Consider the following 17,065-nt stretch of genomic DNA (forward strand, 5'->3'; position numbering starts at 1 on the left):
TGGCCCTTTAAGGAGGAGGGACAGACACAAGACTCGGTACCTTTAAGAGTCTCTTTGTCTGGAAACCTCCTTATTTACCCTCCTGTGCTTCAACCAAACTTCGCCCCGCCATTCACAACGCCCTTCTACGCCGCCGCTCCTTACGCTAGGCTCAAGCCGGCCTTGCGTTTGTGGCTGACCCTAAACTTTGCGCCGGTGGCGCGAACCCTCGGAGCAGACATCTGTGCCGAGGTCTGTGCCCAGCGCTGCGCCGTTGGCGCAATGCGGGGTCCGGGGGGCGGGGCTCCTGCGGGCGGGCCAATGGGTGGGCAGGGGGCGGGGCCGGGTTCGGTTGTCTCGCGCCCTGGTGACAGCTCGCGCGTGCTGATGATGGCGGTAAATAGACGGGGGGGTCGGGGGAGGGGGCCGAGGAGGTGGGGAGGTAGCAAAGGGGGTAGCTCCAGGGGGGTGCGGGGACGGGGACCGGGGAGGACGCGGCGGCCGGGGAGCCCATTCTAAGACTTGGAGGCGGGGACAGGAGTCTCCGGCACAGTGGCCCTCCCCTTTAAAGAAGCCAAATCCTCACACACCGGGTGAGGGGCGACAAAGGCGGCGCGCGCCTCGCGGGCGGGAGGAGCGGCGGCAGGGGGCGGGACCGCGGCGCCGGCGGGCTGGGGGCGCCCGGGGCGGGGGCCGGCGGGAGGCGAGAGCCGGCAGTCCAGGCGCGCCGGCGCTTGATTTTGGCGGGGTGGGCGACGACCGGGTTTGGGGTGAAAGCCTTGAGTCGAGAGGGGAAGGAAGGCTTGGGGGCGGTTGCGGGATGCGGCTCTGAGAATGAGATGAGGATTAAGGGGAGAAAGGGTTAGAAGGCAGGGAGAGGAGAGTGAGAAAAAGCCGCCAAGGAGGTAGGAAGGAGGCAGAAACCGGGGTGGGTATCAAGGAAGTCAGCCGGGCAGGGAATGAGGTGAGGAAAACCAAGGCTTGGAAGAGGGATCCTGGGGTGAGGTGGAAGAGCGAGGGTCTGAAGGGGAAAGCTTTGTAGGGGGTGGTAGCGGCGTGAGGGGTGCTGGTGTGGGACTTGGAAGTGGGAGGCACGGAGGGGCAGAGCCGGGGTAATAGTTGGGAGCCGAGGAGAGAGAGTGATTAAGAGCCAGACGTGACAAGGGTGTGAACTAGTGCCGGGCGAGAAGAGCTGGAGGACTAGGACGGGCGGCGGTGGGGTGAGAATCGCGAGGTGCTGAGAATGGTATGGGTTAGTGGTGGCAGTGGGTGTAAATTCTTCAAAGTGAGAGAAGGTTGAACGAGACACTGGACTACTCGTACCAGGTGGAGTTAGGAATAAGAGCGTCGTGGAAGGGTGGAAGGAAATAGAGACGAGAGATGGGGCGTTTATAAGGCAATCAGGGACCAGGAAAGCTGAAAAGAGGAAGGGGGTAAGAAGTGATGGCGATCTGGGACAGGGTAACTGGGGAATTGTGTTGATTGACGAGGTTCAGCAGGATCCAAGGTAAAAACAGTGAGGTGAAGAGACAGGGCTAACAGCAGGCAGACCAAGGAAGAGGTGGGAAGAGGTGAGAAGAGCAAGGAAGAGGTGGGCCCCAGGGTTTAAAGGATGAGATGGGGAGTAAGGGAAGAGAACAGGGTTAAGCGAAGCCGGGGGAGTCCTGTTGGATGCCGAACCGGGGTAGACTAGACCGCACAGGCGTGGGGATCAAATGTGCCTGTTGTGGGGAGACACTCCAGAAGGGCTGCCTGTGTCAAGGCGCGGGCTCCATAGTGGAGGATCAAGCATAGGCAGCCTTTGGTGCGGAACAGGAGCAACCATGGTGAGTGAAGAGAGACCTAGAGCTAGGGGTGAAAACTAAGAAGTAAGAGTGGGGGGGGGGGGCGGCAGGAAAGGAATTCTTTGTTGAGAAGAGAATTGTGTGTTAAAACTGAGTCCTTTTGTTCCTAAAAGTAGGATATTCCAGAAAGCTCTTTCTCTTGTCAAGGAACCTGGAATCTGCTTCTACCTTTCATTGCGCTCAGTTTGACTTTTCATGTCCACTTTGAAAAGATGAGACCCATTTTGATTTGATTTTGGTCTTGTCTGCATGATAAAGGATGAACTCAGTGCTCAGAATCTCAGCATTTCACTAGGGAAATGGGGTGTATTTTTTCACAGGCGGGCTGTGCCTGTGTAGTGTGATTGTGGTGTGTGGTAGCTTGTTGTACCTGACCAGCACGCACTGGCCAGACAGCTTTAGAAACAGTGTTTTCATTTTCAGTAGAGATCCCAGAGCTGTTGAGATAAAGATGAACATCTTTTCGTTTTGATAAAATCAACCAGGTTTTTTTTTTTTGGTGGCTGGAGAATATTGAGAAATCATTTCAGAGGAAGGCAGATAATCAACCAGGAAAGTTTGCTGGGGAAGAGATTTAAATCAGGGCTGTGAGGGCTTTGAGTTCCTAAGCTGTCTTTAGCTTTGTGTGGGACGTTTCATACTGTACTAGGTAACTCACCTATGTAGCAAAATGGAATAAAGACAGGGAGATGTGTAGAATAGTGGAGGATTTTGGAGTGGAATTTATCTCTTAAGTTATAATGAATTCATGAGTGATTTTTATCATGAAAAAAATTATAAGATAATGTAAGCTGGCGCCTTGGGCAGCTCCACTGTCTCTTCTGTTTTCTAGTTGTGAATAAAGGCCATATTAACATTAATTTTCTAGAAGCTTTGGATTTTTAAGACACTTTTGGAAATCAAAAGCAAGATAAGAAATTTGGGACAAAATTTAGGTTATTCGTACTGAGTATTTTGTTTTGATGATTTTTATTCTGAAGCTTTTACATTTAGCTAAGAATGTGAAACAGTTATTACTTTGCATTTGATGGTGCCAACGGATAACATAAGTCACGTAGGGAAAAATGTAAACTGTTCTTGTACATTCAGATACACAGAGATGCTTTTTTTTTCAAAGTTCTGTAAATTTTGGATTGTTTTCTGGATGTTTGTATCAAAGACGAGGTTGAAGACACTTGTAATAATTAGCAAAGATTCCATTTTGATTTGTGGATATCAGAAACCTTGGTTATTAATATATGTGAATAATTTAGAATCTTGAATCTTTCTGAATTCAGTGGCTGTGTTCGTGTGTTCTGGATTCTGTTAAGTAGGTATTCGAGGTGACTAGTTTGCTTTAGCATTTTAACAGGATTTTTTAAAATTCCTATTTTTTGCTGCTAAGTTTCAAGAGGATTAGTCTGAAACGTTAACTTTCAAGCTGAAGAGTGACTTTGGTATGAGGTGTCTGTTTCTTTGAGAGGTGTGTGCATATTCCCTTCCTTTACAGATGTATTTGGGCTGCCTCTGCTATGAGGTTGTACTCTGTGTGTGGTATTGCCATTTTAAGAATGTAATTGTTTTATACTTGGTATCTTTATATGAATTATTTTAGACTCATTTGATATTGATGAAGAAGACAATATAAACTATAAGATCAACCAAGGCAATCTGTTTGGGTCCTGCCTTTTGTTTGTGTGTGCTGCCATACAAAATTGCTTCTTGCTGCTAAATCACCCATTCTTATTTGCTAAGCAAAGCACTTTTAAGTTTATATTTTCAGATTTAAATAGGTAGGTTGTACATAATTAAATGTTTTTCTGGTTAATCGTAGATTCTTTGGATGGGAAGAAACCTTGAAAGGACCTCTAGTCCTTTATCCTGCAACTTCAGTCAATATCCCACTTAAATCGTCCCAGGTAGATAAGAATTTATCCTGTTTTCGTAAATCTTCAGAGGTAATGTGGCAACCTTTGAAGATAATCTTCCAGCATTTAATTATTTTCTCTATAAGGGGAGTCTGTTTTCTGTCTAACCAGCACACACTTAATCTATATTTGTATTTATTCTCTCTTGCCCCATTCTCAATTTTTGAGTAAAATTACCTGATTACTATAGTATTAAGAAGACTCTAGTTCTTCGTAAACTTAATAATAGTAGCTACCATGTATAGTGCTTTTGTGCGAGACACAGTTGTAAGCCCTTTGCATATTGTAACCCATTTACTCCTCACAGCAGTCCCGTGAGGTTGGCACTATTACTCTTCCCATTTTACGTGTGAAAAAATAGAGGCTCCTTCAGATTTAGTTATTTGCTCAAGGTTCTATTCAGATGTTTCTTTTTTTTTTCTTCTGCTTTTACTTTTATTAGCATTTATTTGATACTGAATTTACTCTGGGGCCGTAAGTTTTTGTTTCTTGTTTCTTCTGGGAGATCTTTTTCTTCTAAGCAACCTCCCCTTCTGCTTTAGGAACAATTTGTTCTTTTTCAGGGAGAATCATCATCTCAATGTGGCAGGGGGAGCTCAGTGTGGGTTAATCCACCCGTGAGCTCTGTAAGTTCCGCGCTGCATCTTGGGAGCTTCATTCACCTGGCTGTGCTCAATGACCGGAGAGTCTACGTGTAAATCCTTAAGTGCAGCATTCCTCTCTGCATTTTTAAGCATGTGCAGTAAAAATGCTGCAGTCTTTTTGCGCCACTGACCCTGCGTCCAACCCCACTGTCTGGCCTGGGCACACCTCCCAACTCCACCATTGTAACGACGGAATGGCACACATGGCATTTGTGACGTGACGTCCTTTAAATACTTGGTGGCTTTTCGGAGATGCAGACCTTTGATGGCCTGGGCACTTTCACGAGTGTACTTAAAATCAACCCATAGATTTGCACCTCTCGATTTACATGATTTTGTGGGGTTCTCTGGGTCAAGCGAATAGCGAACCATTTTCAGAGGTCACCTCAGGCCGCTTTTGGGAAGAGATCTCAGACGTTTCTTTAGCTACTTGTTAGATGGCTGATAATCTTTTAGTACAAATAATTCTTGGGGTTTTTTTTTTGGGGGGGGGGGTCAAGTACTAACTGATACGTACTTTTTTTGTTGTTCATAAGGGAGAATTCGACCAAATGGTGGGGATCGGAATCGAACCTTGGCATTTTGCCGGCAGTTTGTGCTCTGACTCACGTACCTCTACTCGACTGTTGTGAAGTCATCCCTCACCATTGCTGGTTTATTTTAATCCCTTAAGGGGTCTTGTTTGCTGGTCCTTGAATTACCTCTGTGGTTCTGTTATTAACTGTTTCTCAGGCCCTTTCTAGATGAGACAAACACCGTAAGGGTTATGTCCAATGCAAAAATTACATTAGAGTTCTTACACGCTTTTTTTCATTATAAAATTGTATTTATAAAGCAAAACAATAAAAAAATAATGCCTAACTGCATTGCAGGTTAATGGTTACCTGTCTACCTTTATAGCTAGAAAATGACCCAGGACTTGTTATGTACCCTACAGGTTTACAGTTGAGAGATTCTTGCCCATTGAGGAAAGATGGAACTCAGATTTCAGTTCAGATATCCATTAGCAATATCTTTTCAGACTCTTGGTAAATTTTTACTACCTTCTTTTTGTTTCCTATGTAAATAATATGCTAAGTACATTTGCACATGCTTTAATTTGGTTAAATAAGTGATCCACTCATTTTTTTTAAGTTAAAACTTTATTTGGTTAGAGCAGTTTTGGGTTCACAGCAAAACTGAGAGGAAGATACAGAGATTTCCCATGTACCCCCTGCCCCCACATATGCACAGCCTCCCCCATTATCAACATCCCCCACCAGAGTCATTCATTTATTACAATTGATCCACTCTTTAAAGAAAAAACTAATAATTAGTGTTTACTAAGTACCCAGCGTGAGCTATGGCAGTTGATTAAAACTCACAACAACCCTATGAGAGAACATCTGTTGTTAATACTTTATTTTTTTGGTGACTTTTGGTTTTTGTTTTACGATGTTTCAAACTTATAGAAAAGTTGCAAAAATGGTACACGAAACTTCTATACGTCCTTACACAAATTCACCAGGTTTCATTTTGCCCCATTTGCTTTATCATGTTGTCTCACTTGAGTATTTTTAAACAAGTAAATTTTAAAAAATAAATGGTTATGAAGGCCTTAATTTTAAAAAGAGAAGCGAAAAATGTCCTGAGTATATCAGCAAGTTGATGTGTTTGATTTTAGTCAAGCATGTGAAGCAAAGGAATCTCAAGATTGGATTTAGAGTGGATTTTGCGGTTTTATGGTTTGCTGTCTTCAGTCTGTTCTGAAAAACATTCTTTTACCTGTAAGTGATGAGTTTGTAGGCCCCTTCTGCATCAGCAAAAACTGTGTCTGGCAGTGTCCCCTCTGCTGGGGACCTCCTCAGCATCTGGCATGATGTGCTCACATATGAGTGGGTCCTCAGAATACACTGGCTCCTGAGATGTAGGGGTGATTGTTAGGTGAAGACAGGAGCCACAGGGCTGTCGAGGATCGTGACTAGGACATATTTAGATGAAATGTATGTTTTGAAAAGCCTCATGTACCTCTAAGGAGCTGGAAAAGACCTGAGTGCAAAGTGCAGCGCCTGAAGAACATTGGTTGCAATGAATACAAATAGGTTTGCCTAAGGTCAGGGAATGAATATAAATGTTGTAACATTCTGTGACCTCCCCCAAAATAACCTATAACCATTTCAATTGTCCTGTAAGAAGATTTAACCTACCCCATCCCCACTGCTACCTTCCAGCTCATGCTCAATCTTTCTTAAAATGATAGCCTATCCTTTTGATAAAGGCGTGACCTGCAGAGGCCTGTCTGATTTCAGTGAAAGGACTAGAAGCTGTATTCTGATAAATGTAAAATACAGCACATGTGAGCTTCTTCCCCCCCGCCCGCCTTTTTAAGTGATCATCAAAGTAATGAAATATAGCTCCTTATTAAAGCTTCTTGTAATAATTAAAAACACTTTGCTTTCATAAGGATGAGAAAATTACAAATTATTTGGAAAGCATTCTCAGTCATGCATTATTGTTTCTGAGGCATGGGCAGTTTTTAAAGACTAATACTGTCCCTTTTCATTTACATGTTAATAGAAGTCTGAAAAGTGAGGTGCTCTTGTGGAATTTTCAGGGTTGTTTTTATTCTGTGTCATGTTGTAAACAGCATCCTGTGACAGGTATTTTCTCTCTTTGTCTTCTATTGAGCTAATTAGTAATTTACACTCTGGTAGCATCTCTTCCAGCCTCACTGTGTGAAAATGCCTGCTCCTCGGTGCCTTGCGTGCAGCCTGGGCTGGCACATGATTGGGGGCAGATGCTCGTTAGCACCTCAGAAGGATCGGGGCTCACATTTGTTTTTGTGTTTTTAGAAACATACAAACATTTTTATATATACCCTGCCCCTGCCCTGCCGCCCCTCCTCCCCCACCCCCCAGAAATTTCAATAGGAATGTTGTGACCTCCTGTAATCCAGAGCGACTGTCCTTGATTCCATTTGGGCCTGTTTTCTATTCTGTCCCCACCCCCACCCCAAACGGTGTGGGATTTGGGGAGGATTAGCAGGGCAGTATAGCATAGTTGAGAGCCCAGAAAGCTGGTTTTCACTGCTCCCTCCCGTCATCAGAACACAGAGCTTCTCGTCATTGTCTTTAGAACCCAGAAGTCCTTCTCTTGCTGGGCACGTCATGTGAGGGGTGAGAGGCAGCGCTACCGCTAGTGAGTTAGGAAGATGCTTTTCCTATGACACTCATATCCCTCCAGAGGAAGGAGAGGCCCTAGCTTTGCATCAGCTTTCTCACAATGCAGCTGCGAGTGACCCAGAGAATTTACAGCTAGGCATTAGCACTTTGTCACGTTAGTGTTCTGCTCTTTCCTGCCCCCTGCTCCATCTCCTTCAGTCCCTGACATGGGCAAGATGATGCGTGGTATCTGCCATGTGCTTACTTGGATAGGCCCTGTGTGCATATTAAAGTAGCAAGCGCTTCTGACTTTGGATTAAAGTCTTAAGGATCAGTTTGTTTAGGGAGGAACATAAATTTAATTGAGAATGAAAGGAAGGGTAGAGAAAAGGGTTTACTGATTTATCAGTTTTGAGCCAAAACCTTTTTAGAATGCCAGATAATTTGTGGTACTTATTTTGCAGTGTTGGATACTAATTTATCAGGATAATAAGGTCAAAGTCCCTGTTAGAATTGGTTAGGGTCCCCTTGACAAAAATTGTAGCCTGGAGATGGCCACAAAGAAAATCCGGAAAGAAAATGTGTGAATACTCCGTTCAATGCTAAAAGCATTATCATCATAGACATCTAGCCTCTGACAGTAAATCAGCTCTCATGAACAGAGGACATCTCATTTACTTAAGCATTATAGAGTATGTGGGGCTGTGTTAGTGTTTTGCTCACATTAACCCCTTTTTCTCTGTTCTAATACAACTACCTATATCGATTGTCTTGATTATTTTGGAAGTTCATGGCTAGATGCTAATTATACTCTTTTGCTTTAACATCTAAAAGAGGTCAAAGGCCAGATTAATAAGCAACATATAAAAAGTAAAATATCAAAGTGGACTGATCACACCAAAGGGTGTTATGAGTAAGTAAAGGTGAGGAAATGAATACGCAACTATGGAATTGAATATGCTCTTTTAAAAGAAAGATTTCTGAAATGTATGGCAGAGCTTGAAGTGCTGATACCAGTGCATTTCAGGTGAAAGGTAAGTGCTTTAATGAAGAGAACAAACTTATTTGTGGTCAGCTTCATTGTCTACTCCATGCTAAAACCGCCAATTGGTTAAATATTACCAGTCTCCCCGGTTATACTGTTAACCTGCTTCTTGAATTTTTTTTCTCCATAGGCAATTCAGCTTAGCCTACAACTAATAATAAATTAAAATCTATTTAACCTATAAATTCAGTAATCGTAGTCATTTAAATAAATAAATAAAAAACCATAATTACTACTTTCTTCTTTTTTAAAGATTTTATTGGGGAAGGGGAACAGGACTTTATTATTGGGGAACAGTGTGTACTTCCAGTACTTTTTCCAAGTCAAGTTGTTGTCCTTTCCTTCTTAGTTGTGGAGGGCGCAGCTCAGCTCCAGGTCCAGTTGCCGTTGCTAGTTGCAGGGGGCACAGCCCACCATCCCTTGCGGGAGTCGAACCGGCAACCTTGTGGTTGAGAGGACGCGCTCCAACCGACTGAGCCATCCGGGAGCTCAATGACAGCTCAGCTCAAGGTGCCGTGTTCAATCTTAGTTGCAGGGAGCGCAGCCCACTGTCCCTTGTGTGAGTCGAGCAATCGAACCAGCAACCCTGTGGTTGAGAGCCCACTGGCCCACGTGGGAATCGAAGTGGCAGCCCTCGGACCCAGGAGCACGGTGCTCCAACCACCCGAGCCACCAGGCCGGCCCCATAATTCCCACTTTTTACCTATCAGATTGAAAGATTAAACAAGTTGATGATAGTAGAGGATGAGGATGTGGGGAAGTTGGAACTTGCACACATTGTTGGTGAGAATGTATGTTTTCTTGAGGTAAATTTAGCAATGTCTGTTGGAATTTAAAATGTACATACCTTGTTACCCAACAATTCCACTTCTAGAAATTTGTTCTGTAGATATAGTCATACAGTTGGGTGAAAACTGTGATTACAAAGTTTTTCTTTACAGCATTGTTTGTTATAGCAAAAAAATGAAGTCCATCTGTCAGGGCCTGGCTAAATAATGTACGATTAGTTCACACGAGGTGGAATACCACTAAGCTGTTCAGAATGCAAGGGATCTCTATTTGCTGATCTAGAAAGATGCGCATTAAGTTATTTTAAATAGTCACATTATAGAACAATATGTAGAGAATATTCCTACTTTTGTCAGCTATTAAGGGCTGTCATTGAGGGGTTCTGTTTTGGGGGAGGAGGTAACCACTTTTTACTCTCTATATGTGTGAGGAAGGGATTATAGCTGAGAACATCTTCATGTAGGAATCTTCTGTAGTAGTAAGTGAGACAGAGGAGGGTGGCCAGAGAAGAGAACCGCTCCATTCCTGTGATGTACCTCAGTCAGAAGCTTTTGAGTCAGAAGTGAGGGCCGGAATGGCAGAAAGAGCGCATAGAGGAGAAGTGAGGCCAGTTAGTGGAGGTTTTAAAGGTACTGAGAAAGGCCTGTGTTTGATTTGAAAAGAATTTATAAAATGGAGATGATAATAATAGTATTTAGTCCATTGGGTTGTTGTGAGGACGACTTAACGTGTATAAAATGTTTAGAACAGTGACTGACACATAGTCATTGCTCAGTGTTAGCTATTATTATTGAATGAAAATACAGGATCTTGTGTAAGCCTGAATAAATTAATGAGTTGTCTTTTTATTAAGTGCCGTGATGATTCTGCTGACCCTACTGATAGATCGTGCAGCTTGGGTTTTCCAGTAGTGATGGTGGTTGGCCCAAACTTTCGCATTCTTCACTTTTGAACCTCCTACCTACTAACATGTAGTATCAAAATCTGAAATACTGAAGGATTACAATTTTAGACATACTATGTCCTACAAGTTGCTATTGGTTTTGTTAACCAATATTATCATGTATACTAGTTAACATTTGGGGTTTGTAAGAAAGAGGGGAACAGGTAATTTGGGGGAGGGACATCGTTTTCTGTGCCTGTGGGGTTTGGAATAGATACATCACTTTGCATGGCATGTGTTAGTTTTTGTTAGCAGTACAGTAAAATGAGCGTATTAGCTACGACACCTACGTTGGCAGCCAGCAGTTGGCTTGTGAAACCTTTTAGAAAACAGAAATCTGGTGAGAAGTGAGCAGTTGAAATACATCTTTTGGGGGGGAAATTACATAGAACACAAAAAGTAGAAAAAATTTTTCCTCTGAAAGTAAATTGTTTCCCCACTGAGAGCCATGAGAAAAGATATTTTACCTGTGGACTGAGATGTGACAGTCTTATTTTAGAGGGCTTTAGAGTTCTTTTTGTATTTCAACTTTTCATTTTAAGTTTCTCATTTAAAGAACTTCAAAATATGTATGATCAAAAAAATTATGAACATAAATTTTTATACTATAAAAAATTCATCTATTTTAAGAATGATGAATTTCTCATTTTATAGTATATATACTAATGTAAATTATTTTTCCATTCTATTTCCAGTTAAAATGTATCGTAAAACAATCTTTTTGAGGTTTTTTCTTTAAACCCTTCAGCAGAAATAACAAGAAAAATTTATATTTAAGCACAGGACTTGGCACAAGTGATGTTCAATAAATTTTTATTGAATAAATTAATGTATGCATGAATGAAAAACGTTCTGAATGTGGACTTCATGCCCTGATTTGGCCAGTCTTGCCCTGGTGTATAAAGGCTCTCTGTTCAGCACCGTTCCCGTGCCCGGTGCCCTTTCCCACCCCACGAGCACGCTCCCTAATGTGTTTGCTCTCTGTCCTTGATTCTGTATGCCTCTTTGTATAATATGTAGTGATGTTTTTTGTGTATGTATCTTTAATTCCAAAATTGCTCATTATACCACACTTTTGTAGAATTTGGCTCTAGAATTTTTCCTGTAAAAATGCTGTAGGTCTTGCTCTGGTTTTTCCTTTTTTCACTCAGCACTAATTTAAGACCTATGTATGTTTTTAGATGTACATTTGGCTAATTGGTCCTAACTGCCGCATAGTATTCCGTGGTGTGCTTCCACTCCCATAGAGATGGATCCTAGGCGACCGTAAACAATGCTACCAATAAACAGTCTTGTACGTTTCCATTGTGGACGTGTATCTGAGGAGTTCTTTGGGAGACGGACTCGGGAGAGGCATTGTGGCATAAGTATGTCAGGCTGCTGAATGGTTGTATCAGTTTGCACCCCACAGGCATTGCATTCCCCACTACCCCAGCACTTGCTTGCTATTGTCCATATTTTTCATTTTTGTAATTTAATAATGTCTCATTTTAATTTATATTTTTTAATTACTAGTGAGTTTGAGCATTTCTTCATCTCCTAGTGAGCTGTTTCCCTTTTGTAAAATAAGCATGAAACAATAAGCATAGGATTTTATTTTATTTTTTTAAGCTGGAGGAACTTTTGGTTATGCATTATGTTTTATAAGATATTAATGTATTTTCTCAAACTTCAAAAAGGGAAGAATATCAGACATTAAGTAGAAGCTTAAAGTATTGTTTTCTTTCTGATTGCAAGAAATGATGAAACATTATTTTTAAGCATGCAACTTGAAAGCTATAAAGTATACTACAATTAAACCACCTTGCTAATCTATTCTCATTGTCTTCATTTATGCTAAAAATTGAGAGCAAGTGTTTTTTACCAGAGTAGATTTGGTCGGAAAATGCTTCATCCCATTAGATTTTTAAAATCTCCCCTGGACAAATATCAGTAGGAGATACTTCCATATATATATATATATACACACACGCACGCACACACACACAGAGGGTGCTGTAAAAATGTATACACATTTAAAGAAAGGGAAAAACTGTATTCAAATTATGCTGATGGTAACCACTTTGAGCACCTCTTGTAGTTGCAGAAGTCAAACGTGACTGGTAGTCATCTTTTGTTATCGGTGTATATTGAGTTACAATTTTAATACAGGTTTTTCCTTTCTTAAAACGTATATACATTTATTTATATATATATATATATATATATATATATATATATATATATATATATATATATATATATATATCAGATCCAGCTGTTTCCCTGTTTGCAGTCTCCCTAGATGTCAGAAAACTGAGTAAATATCAGTCAACACTTCTGCTTGCCTGTCCGTGAAGAGCCCAATACTTAATCAGTAAGCACGGCCTTAACACTCATTAACTACAAGTAGATATAAATATGATAAACAAACACCATATTATACTCCCTGTTTTTCTGTGAAAGGGCAATAGAAAATATAGATGTTTTAACTTATAAAGTATTTGGGGATAGAGAAAAGCATATTTCCTAATTGAGATCCCAGCAGTTTCAGATTTGCACATGAATCTCACTACTATTTGTTCATTCCTCAGGAAAGGATGAGTGAGTGACTCAAAATATTTTTGTCCTTATTCCAACAGATTCGTAGAATTTGTGCTTTCCTGAGGAAGCAATACAGTTTTTTAAGTGTTTTCATTTCTGACTAAAGTGTGATGCAATCAAGTTTTCTTGTTGACTTTGGTTTAGCATCTGCTTGACTAAGTGAAAAAGGAAATTTAAGTTGTGTCGTGATTCATGTAGCCATAAACTATAAACTTTTCCCATTAATACTATAATGTGTTAAAATGATTTCTTTCATTTTTCTCTTTTTTGCTGGTATTGTGGTTATTTATGACTTTTGAGTAAATATCTATCAGCAAATATTTTCTCCTGCTCTTAATTTCAAAGTCACACTCTATGCTAGAGTTTTCCAAATACTTTGGTATTGCTCTGCATTGAAAAATATTTCCTCTCGTTTTGTTTTTTCCCTTTAGAAATATTGCTTGGAAAATCTTATTTTTAGATGTGATATTAAAACATTTTAACCTTTCGAGAATCTTCTAAAATGTAATATATATCAATGCTTAACCTGTATATAGTATAAAAAATATACTACCTGCTTTTCCCCTCCCCAACGTTCTGTCTCTCCAGGTATGTCCATTTTTCTACTCTTTGAGCTGTTTGTTTTGGTATTTAATGCCATTTTTCTAAACAGTGGGCTTAGCCTGCTGTTTTTAAAAATCTATACAGGTTGTTCTCTAGACCTGCACAGCCATCATCCTGGGATCTACCTTCCCACATATCCTAGGTATTTCCTTCACCTCCCTATGTTGGGACCCCTGTTTCCTGGACCCCATATCTTTCTCCTTTATTGTTTATACCTTAATCAAGCAGTTCCTCCAGAAAGTTCCTCAGAAAAAGGTGCATGGGATGTAAATTTGTTTGTGAATCTGCATGTATGAAAATGTCTTCATTTTTCTCTCATACTTGATTTGTAGTTTCCCTGGGTATAGAATTCTAGATTGGAGAGTATTACTCTCTGAGTTTAACATGATTTGCTCGTGATTTCTAGTTTCTATTATTATTGCTAATCATAGTCTGATGGTGTTCTGATTCTTGATTTTCTTTTCCTCTCCCTGGTTACTTTTAGGATCTTGTCTTTGTCCCCAGTGTTCTGAGATTTTATGATAATGTGCCTCACTGTGGGCCTTGTTTTATCTGTTATGCTAGACAGACTGAGGGCCTTTGCAATTTGGAAACAGATTTTTTTCAGTTCTGGGGATTTTCTTGAATTCTTAAATTGTAACCAACCTCTGCCTTCTCCCCTTTGTCCCTAGTTTTCCAATTATTTTCTCTCTGGAACTCTTATTATTTGTATTTGGTATTTATGGACTGATGAGTCCTTTAATTTTCCCATCTTTTCTATTTCTCATCTTTTGCCTCTTTGTTCTACTTTCTGGGAGGTGTCTTTAACTTCATCTTCAAACCCTTGTAATGAGTTTTATATTTCTGCTGTCCTAGTTTTAATTTTCAAGAGTTTTTTTTCTCTGAATGTTGCTTTTTAATAGTTTTCTATTTTTGTTTTATGTATGAAATAGCTCTCCTCTGAGTATATTAATTATAATTTTAAAAAAATTTTTCAGCCTCCTGCGCCATCTCTGTTGCCTTAAAATACCTTTACTTGATCATTTGTTTTGGTCTTTCATTTAGGGAATTTCCTTCAATGTATAGCATTGGCTATCTTACTTATATTCCAGAAAGAGCCACTGAAAGCTGAATTTGCCAGAGTGGGGGTTTCTAAAAGTAAACTGTGGTCTTCATTATAAGGTGATTAGCCAGGGACCCAGTTTTTTGTTTGTTTGTTTGTTTTGTTTGTTTGTTTTTTTGAGGGTTCATTTCTAGCAGTCAGTATTTGTAGGTGTTTTTCTCTTGCCCAGGTTCTTCCCCAGAGAGAATGCTTCAATCACTGGCTTACACACCTGGCTGAAACATTTGGGGAGCTGAGTAGGAGAAGAGCTGGGGATATTTACCTTTCAGGATATCAGCTTTCTGTTAATCCCCATGCTTTTATGCTGATCAGGCTGCCCCTAGTTGTGCCTAAGTAGAGTCTCTTTAGTTTTCAGAAAGCAAACATCCTACCCTCTGACCGGTGGCTACTTGGAGTTAGGGTGGGAATCTTGGGGTAGGTTTTTCACCCTTTGTACAGCCCTGCCTGCTATCGCCACTGTAGAGGTGTTCTGAGCTTTTCTGGTGTATTTCACCACAATTCATTTTGCTTTGGGCTTCCCCTTAACATGCTCTTAGCTTCTGCTTGCTTTGCTCTGCTAAATCCAAAAATGTATCCATTTGCTTTTCAGCGTCCAGCTTTGTCGTGGTTGTTTCCTGTTCATTGTCCTTGTTGATTTTATGTTTTTAATGTCATTTTAGTGGAGTTGTGGGGAGAGCAGAGGTTAATGCAGGTGTTCAGTGCATCATGTTTCATGGAAAATTCAAGCTTGTTTCTTTGATGCCCTTTCAACACAAGACTTAATAGGCAGATGGCTTATAGCAATTGCAAAATTTAGCAAAATTATATGGGACATAAATTCATTTGGTTTTTGCTACTCTCATGGATTAATGCCTAACATATAGTTTGCTTTAAGAGAATGACTTCAGGGGGCGGCCAGATGGCTCAGTTGGTTAGAGCGTGAGCTCTGAACAGCAGGGTTGCCAGTTCGATTCCCACATGGACCAGTGAGCTGCTCCACAACTAGATTGAAGACAATGAGCTGCCACTGAATTTCCAGAAGGGGTTAGAGCACAAGCTCTTAATAACAAGGTTGTGGGTTCAATTCCCGCATGGGATGGTGGGTTGCGCCCCCTGCAACTAAAGATTGAAAATGGCTACTGGACTTGGAGCTGAGCTGCGCCCTCCACAACTAGATTGAAAGACAACGATTTGGAGCTGATGGGCCCTGGAGAAATACACTGTTCTCCAATATTCCCCCATTAAAAAAAAAAAAAAGTGACTTTGGGAAGTTTACAGGTAGGATAACAGACATTTAAGTCATTAGTTACTTAAATGTTTCTTTTACAGATGTGGCAATTGAGACCCAGAGAGCAGAAGCAGCTTACTTCCTCCCTCATCTAGCTAGAACTACAACTGAGTCTCTTCAGTGTTTTTTTCCTTACCAGCGTGTGGTTCTAGTCTCATTAAAGTAACTAGAAATAGGAGCTCTACTCATCGCTTATGTCACCCAAATGACCGGTTAATTTAGTGTAGGTTTTAGATTACAGTCATGGAATTTTTAAAAAATGTTTTCCTTCCTGTAAATATTTGGGGTCTAGGTTTATTTTGGTGAACTTTAAAACTTGAGAAAATTTGTGTCTTACTATTTAAAGATGTTTCTGTTTTGAAGAATTCATACTGAGCATTTAAAAAACTTCTTTTTTTCCTCCTAAGTTTCCCTTTTCAGTGGATTCCAAAAGTTCTCTGGGAGAGGGTAGAAACTCTTTCCTGAATATAATTATGGCTGGTAAAATTATTTAAAACAATTATTAGTATGCCTGTTAAAATTTTTAAATAATGTGGAAAGGGGAAGCAGGTGTTGTAAGAATGTCAACAGGTTTCTTTGGAAAAATCCTAGAATGTTTTCTTCACCAATTTTTCAATTCACAGTTCTCAATTCTTCCAAGTTCCTTTCCTGCATTTTACCCCATATTACACAAACCTTTTGTCTTATTTCTCCTTTCCTCCTATAGTTTGTATCTTGTACAGTTTGCCCCAGGACACCACTGAATTCTATGTTGACATAGAATTCTGTGGTGATTTTCATTTATATGTAAAATCCTTGGGGCAGAAATCATTCTGCTTTATCCTGTTGAATAAAATCACTTACACACATATTTCTGGACTGCCTTTTCTGACTGAGGCACTGGGTTCCTCTGTAGAACTAGCATCTTTTTAGAGGTACCTACAAGGTCGGACAATTAAGTTTGTGAACTTGTTGCAACGCTGTTGCTAACCTTTTTGATATCAGAGGGATTATTCATTATGAATGTGTACCAACTGGACAAACAGTTAACCAAGTTGACTATTTGGAAGTGCTGAAAAGGCTGCATGAAAATGTTAGACGACCTGAACTTTTCGCCAACAATTCATGGCTCTTGCATCACGACAATGCACCAGCTCACCCGGCACTGTCTGTGAGGGAGTTGTTAGCCAGTAAACAAATAACTGTATTGGAACACCCTCCCTACTCACCTGATCTGGCC

The 17,065-nt window shown here is 40.7% G+C and overlaps 1 protein-coding gene across 4 annotated transcripts in view; it reads left to right on the forward strand.

The window, feature by feature from the left end:
• The first annotated feature begins 798 nt into the window (after nt 1-798).
• Nucleotides 799-17,065, forward strand: part of USP49 (ubiquitin specific peptidase 49) — a 73,509-nt gene continuing 57,242 nt past the window's right edge. Inside the window, exons 1-2 of one of the 4 annotated variants that reach the window (XM_088795725.1) lie at nt 804-1,805; nt 3,637-3,721. The gene's annotated coding sequence lies outside the window, so the exon portion shown is untranslated. Of the gene's footprint in view, nt 1,806-3,636; nt 3,722-17,065 lie in introns of all 4 variants that reach the window. The other 3 variants (XR_016020320.1, XM_074332909.2, XM_088795724.1) reach the window with 3 other exon arrangements.

Source organism: Rhinolophus sinicus, chromosome 2 (assembly GCF_057876585.1).
Source record: "Rhinolophus sinicus isolate RSI-liver-muscle chromosome 2, RSI-T2T, whole genome shotgun sequence".
Lineage (NCBI taxonomy): Eukaryota > Metazoa > Chordata > Mammalia > Chiroptera > Rhinolophidae > Rhinolophus > Rhinolophus sinicus.